The sequence below is a fragment of the Salmo trutta genome, chromosome 5, assembly GCF_901001165.1.
Source record: "Salmo trutta chromosome 5, fSalTru1.1, whole genome shotgun sequence".
Lineage (NCBI taxonomy): Eukaryota > Metazoa > Chordata > Actinopteri > Salmoniformes > Salmonidae > Salmo > Salmo trutta.
In genome coordinates, this window is record NC_042961.1 from 9,011,259 (window position 1) to 9,018,096 (window position 6,838).

Consider the following 6,838-nt stretch of genomic DNA (forward strand, 5'->3'; position numbering starts at 1 on the left):
AGAATAAATATTTATTGCATTCTCCTTTTTCAAATGGCCGGTAATTTAGAATGCATATGATACTGTATTTACGATAGCATAGCTTCTCCCTTTGTTACTTAGTCTTCCCACTCTTTCACTCAAACCCAACCCCCTCCCTTTGTGTAACCAGCCGTCATATCTGTTCTGTCCGCTAGGGACGTTTTCCTTTATGACATCATTTGTAATCAATGTATGATCCATTCTGGGTATATGTAATTCTGTGTTATTATTTAGGTATTTAGTAAATAAATAATTAAACCAAATTTTTTAAACCAAAATTATTACCTGAGTAGCTTAATCAGGTAATATTAATTACAGAGAAATTATTTTATAGAATAGCATGTCATATCACTTAATCCGGCATAGCCAAAGACACGACAGAAGCCAGGCAAACAAATATTCATGCCTCGAAGACTATAGGTGCTGCTGACAGTGTGTCATGCAACCCCTCCTCTTCAGCTTTGGTCCCTGTCAGCTAATGACTCTGTGCCTTACTGTTGATACAGAGCCAATAACAAACCAGGGAGTACCAAATTCTCCAGACAGAGGACCCTCATGAAAAAGTATTAATCATTTACTACCCATCACTACTACACAAGGGCTACGCTAAACCTACTGGTTTTACTACTTGATTGCTGTTGAGATGGGTAGTAAACCAGTAAGGATTTATGTAGTAATTGCAGTAGTAATGAGTGATAAATTGGGACGTTTCACTACTGGTGAACACTACATTTCCTGCTCAAATATCTACATAATTGTCCCTTAACTGAGCTTTAGGGTATCTACTGTACTACTTAAAACCTACACATACTTTCACCATTCCTTCATGTTCACTATTGAATTACTACACAATGCCTATACATTACTGCTGTATGCCTACTCAGTACCTATTGAATTACTCCTCCCAGTACCATCTGTGTGTATATTGTTGTGTCCTTTTGATTACTATTGAAAACGGACACATTTACTACCGATTGCCTATTCAAAAGTACTACTGACATCTTGTTTCTACTGTGTCACTACTAGACTAGTGAACATGTTATTTCCTCAAGTTTCTAACTGTAGTTATATCAAACAATAAATAATAAGCTTACAAAAGTAATTTTTGTATTTTTATTAAATACATATAAAATTACACATTTACAGTGTTTTGTAAATCCCTTTGAGGTCTTCGTTCAGCTTTGACTTAACTATCTTCAGATCCTATTTTTTGTTCTAGACACATTTCCACCACGTAACCTTTTAGACAATAAAGACGAACACAAGAGACAACCAATTAAAAGTAATTATCAATCATTGGTAACAGAAGTCACATAAGACAACACAGAAAAACATTTGAGAAACAATGTTAATCTTACCAACAATGGCCTCCAGTCTTCTTATGTCAAGGGCCTCCTTGGCTACAGGTCAAAAGAGATAAGTAGAATCAGTAAGTATACCAATATGAACATACTGTACATTTGCATACAAACACACATACTTATTAGCTAGCATGACGAAAACAGAGGCTACATAGCTACATATCAATGGGGATAGCAGACAGCTAGGCTAAACAAAAGATCATTTTGTCTCACAATCTTTTTCATGTGGTAAATGGCTAAATAACAACATCAAAATATTCAGAAACATAAAGGAAAGTTAAACTTACAGATGGTACCAGCATAAGGGCCATGAAAGACAGGCAGACGAAGGATGGAAGATGATTACATTCAGGAATGTCAAAAACAGTAGCTAGCTAACAACAACCAACTACTTCCTGTTTTGTCTTCTTCTGCAGTTGTGAAAATCCAGTGTAGTCTGGCTGTAGTGTTGTGACTACTTATTTACTACCAACATCAAGTAGTAAAAATCTCAACCTGATTACTACTGGAAACATTAGTGTTTCCCTTCTGAACACTACACAACTCTACTTGTGTATCTGGAGTTTTGCATAAACTACACATTCACTGCACAATCCCTACAAGTCTCTACATAGTCACTACTGCGCAAATACATTGTGTGTAGTAATTCAGTAGTAAAAAAGTGAGGTACAAAATGAGTCAGCCCCACATACTTAGAATGGAAGAAAAATGTGTACTTGTGGATCTTGCTAATCGTACATGTCCCAATCGTGAGGCAAGACGGACCAAGGCGCAGCGTGTGTTGAGTTTCACATCTTTTAATAAAGTGACACTTCTAAACAAACCAATAAACAAACAAGGAAAGGTGACATCCGTGGTGCTACATGCACATACACAAAACAATATCCCACAAATGCAGGTGGGAGACAGATCTTCCTAAATATGATCCCCAATTAGAGGCAACGATTACCAGCTGCCTCTAATTGGGAACCATACAACTCACCAACATAGAAATAAACTGACTAGAACACCCCCCTAGTCACGCTCTGACCTAAACACCATAGAGAACCGAGGGCTCTCTATGGTCAGGGCGTGACAGTACAGGCTCTTGAAACAGTCAATCCTCTTATTTATGAAAATAAACAAATAATACTTTCATGAAAACGTGATTATGTCTGAGTCTGAGTTTGGTCTGGAATCAACATACAGCGTAGTCTTGTGATCAAAACTCTTTTTCAAGTGAAATGTTGTTTATATTGATCTATTCAAGTGAATGCCCTAAAAGAACGTCATTGTTGGAGCAGATTAGTTGATGGTTAATGTAGCTGAAATAAATACATGTTTCATGAGTTTCTCTAATAACTGCTCTGATTGACCCTGAACTTGTGGAACAAATGACAATCTTTTCAAAACTAAAATGCAAAGGCACATTTTAAAATAGTGATATGAGATTCATTAATGTTCTTTTTTTGGATCCAGCTTTTAGAATATTCAGCTTTTTATTTGCTTGTTTGACCCCTAACACTACTCAACGTCCCCTCTTAAATAACACATAACTGCTGATGATATATCTGTCTGTTTCAACAGATACTGACTATATCTAAAACCCAAAGTAGACCATGCATATGGTCCTTCATTGGTGCAGTGGTTTTTGAACTGCAGTGTATGTAGCCTTTTCATGTGTGACTCATCAGTGTACATGGGTAGATCAGACAGTAAATCTTTCTATGTTAGTCGCTGTGTGTGTTGCAGTATTTTCTCTAACTCATCTGAAGGGAAGCAGTCAGCTATACCCATCACTCTCCTCAGTCTCAGTGAGTGAGTGTCTACAAGTGTGTGCGTGTGAGTGTGTGTGTGAGGGAGAGCGAGCGAGCGAGAGGGCAGGACTTGGTGATAGTGTGAATGAGAAAGCGTGTTGAAGGAATGAGTGAGTTTTATCTCACACCTGTTTTACTGGAGACCCATCTGGTCTTGCGTCTCACCCACGTGTCCCTCGTGTGTGTGTGTGAGAGAGTGAGGAAGAGAGAGAGAGAAGACAGAGTGCGAGAGAGGACAGAGAGAGAGAGAGCAAACTGACAAATTTGTGTGCTTGACACTTTGACATGAAAAATCTCTGAATCAGCAAAAACAGCTTTGTGCTACTTTCCTTATCACTCACACGCACACACACACACACACACACACACACACACACACACACACACACACACACACACACACACACACACACACACACACACACACACACACACACACACACACACACACACACACACACACACACACACACACACACACACACACACACACACACAGCAGTGTGGGATTGATTAAGCATAAATCAAATCACATTTTATTTGTCACATGCACCAGATCGGCCTTACCGTGAAATGCTTACTTACAAGCCCTTAACCAACAATACTGTTCAAGAAATAAAGTTAGAGGAAAATATTTACTAAATAAACAAAATAAAAAATTTACTAAAAAGTAACACAATAAAATTACAATAATGAGGCTATATACAGGGGGTACCGGTACCGAGTCAATGTGTGGGGGTACAGGTTAGTCAAGGTCATTTGTATATGTAGGTAGGGGTAAAGTGACTATGCATAGATAATAAACAGCAGGGGGGCCCAGACAAATTTAGGTGACCTAAATGGCGTTGCCACCATCATCTGCATCCGTTGAATAAATAGGCAAAAAATACCCATTCTATTTTCTTTTGTTGCACATTTTCTCATTTCACACTAGGGCAACAGTGTTTAATGTTCTGTGTGAATTTGAATAGATGTGGGTGCTGGGTGGCTGGTGGTAGGTGGTGGAACTGAATGTGCTGATGAAGCCTGTGTTCCCTCATTTCCACTGAGATAGGCTGCTACAGACAGACAGACAGACAGACAGACAGACAGACAGACAGACAGACAGACAGACAGACAGACAGACAGACAGACAGACAGACAGACAGACAGACAGACAGACAGACAGACAGACAGACAGACAGACAGACAGACAGACAGACAGACAGACAGACAGACAGACAGACAGACAGACAGACAGACAGACTCTGACCAGAAGTAGTGCATCATATTCAGTGTATTTCTATACTACAGACAGACAGACTGCTACAGACAGACTGACAGACTGACAGACAGACAGACAGACAGACAGGCTCTGACCAGAAGTAGTGCATCATATTCAGTGTATTTCTATACTACAGACAGACAGACTGCTACAGACAGACTGACAGACTGACAGACAGACAGACAGACAGGCTCTGACCAGAAGTAGTGCATCATATTCAGTGTATTTCTATACTACAGACCAAAAGTAAAGTGCATTACACAGAGAGTGAATAGAGAGAGTGTCATTTGGTAGCAGACAGAGTCTGGCCTGCCCTCTCCCCACAGTGCTGGCGCCGTGGATGCTGTGCTCAGAGCGCCAGACGAGAAGAGGCCTGGTGATGAATCCCTTCCCCAGAGCAGGGTGACGTTGCTGAGCTGGATGACGCATGGTCCCTGGGTCTGCCGGAGATCAGCAGCCTGGATGCCCATTTCACCCAATTATATTTCTAATCTTGTTGAGGGATGGTGTGTGGAAGGAGCCGACGGCCAATCAAATCATGCCCCTGGAGGTAAATAACCAACCTCATTATGGACATGGAACTCCAAGGAACCAACAGGGGTTGTGTGGCTTGTATCGGTTTGGTTAATTTACTTTCCATGTTCTGAAGGCACTGTGTGTGTGTGTGTGTGTGTGTGTGTGTGTGTGTGTGTGTGTGTGTGTGTGTGTGTGTGTGTGTGTGTGTGTGTTAAAGTTTCCTGATATACCATCTACTGTAAAGGCCCACAGAGGTCCCAGATGTTTTGCTGACAAGCTTGACAGTTAGAAAGACTCATTTCATTCATTCAAATGGATCAGTTTGTCTAACATTGGTTCTGTCTGGCATAAACACACACACACACACACACACACACACACACACACACACACACACACACACACACACACACACACACACACCAAAGAGGATATTTCATAACTGAGTTTAGAAGGCAGTAGAGATTCTATAAATAAATATGAATTGTAAATTGTGATGATGAAGTTTATGAGAAGGGTCTCTGAATACTATGTTCATTATCATGTCTAGAGTTTCTCTGATTACCCTGGAGATTCAGAACATTTACTTTGTTAGCTGAATAAACTCTCCCATGTGAGTGGGGCAACTAAGGACAGTATGAAGGACCAGCTGGCTGCTCAACTCACTGAGGTCACAGACACCACCTGCACATACTGTGGAAATAAACCCATGCGCAATACAGTAAAAATACGTTTTCAAGGTAAGTGGCCTAGTTTGGAGTCCTAGAACTTCTGAATGTTCTATGCAACAATGTTTGCCCATCACAGAAGCTCAACATTCTGAAAGACCCAGCTATTGTTACCAGGGTTCTGGAAGGTATCCCCAACATTCTGTAGAACAATGGGTCTCAGTAACCAAGACAAACACTAGTCATTTGCCTTGCACTGTTTGATATAAATGTGATGAATTATTGTTCCTGAAGAATGCAATTTGTTGCTTTTTAATTGTTTACTGACCATTATGGAAGACCTAAATTAGAACTAAATTGATATAGCCAGCAACTTCTAGAAAAACACTTACAAAAGAAGGAAAAGTGAACTGGTAGTCAAGCCATGAAAATCTCCTTCTATGACAACCTTTGTTGTTGATATTTCAGAGGTGCAAGAGGTGCAATGGCCTTCACAGAGGCATTGCTCCCTGCAAGAAATGTGAGGACTACTGTGTAAAGGGAAACAACCTCACTCTGAAGAAAGACCTCCAGCCTGAGTAAGCCTCTGTGAGCGGTGATGAAAATGTCTGCCAGTCCTCTCCCTCTACCTCCGCCCTTCCCTCACCCTCCTCTCAGGAGCTTGAGTGTCTGCTTACCTCCTCCTCTCCTGGAGACCATGAAGACTCCATCATCTTAGAGGACACCATGCACCTTCAGCAGTGTGATGAGTGAGAATTAGGCAGGACTAATACTGAAAAAGAAAGGAAATTATTGCCTATTTCACCAATATTTTATTATATTTTTGCAAAAAGAGTAGTGTTTAGTTCCAGTAGGTAGCTACACTGCTACATGGTAAACAGTAGTGTGTAGTTCCAGTAGGTAGCTACACTGCTACATGGTAAACAGTAGTGTGTAGTTCCAGTATGTAGCTACACTGCTACATGGTAAACAGTAGTGTGTAGTTCCAGTAGGTAGCTACACTGCTACATGGTAAACAGTAGTGTGTAGTTCCAATAGGTAGCTACACTGCTACATGGTAAAACAGTAGTGTGTAGTTCCAGTAGGTAGCTACACTGCTACATGGTAAACAGTAGTGTGTAGTTCCAGTAGGTAGCTACACTGCTACATGGTAAACAGTAGTGTGTAGTTCCAGTATGTAGCTACACTGCTACATGGTAAACAGTAGTGTGT

At 40.6% G+C, this 6,838-nt stretch overlaps 1 long non-coding RNA gene across 1 annotated transcript; it reads right to left on the reverse strand.

Annotated features, from left to right (window-relative positions):
* Positions 1-1,165: 1,165 nt before the first annotated feature.
* LOC115193617 (uncharacterized) lies at positions 1,166-1,765 on the reverse strand. The gene is made up of 3 exons (XR_003878207.1): positions 1,670-1,765; positions 1,380-1,421; positions 1,166-1,260 (listed from the first exon to the last, which is right to left on the reverse strand). It is a non-coding gene; the product is annotated as an uncharacterized LOC115193617 (long non-coding RNA).
* Positions 1,766-6,838: the final 5,073 nt, after the last annotated feature.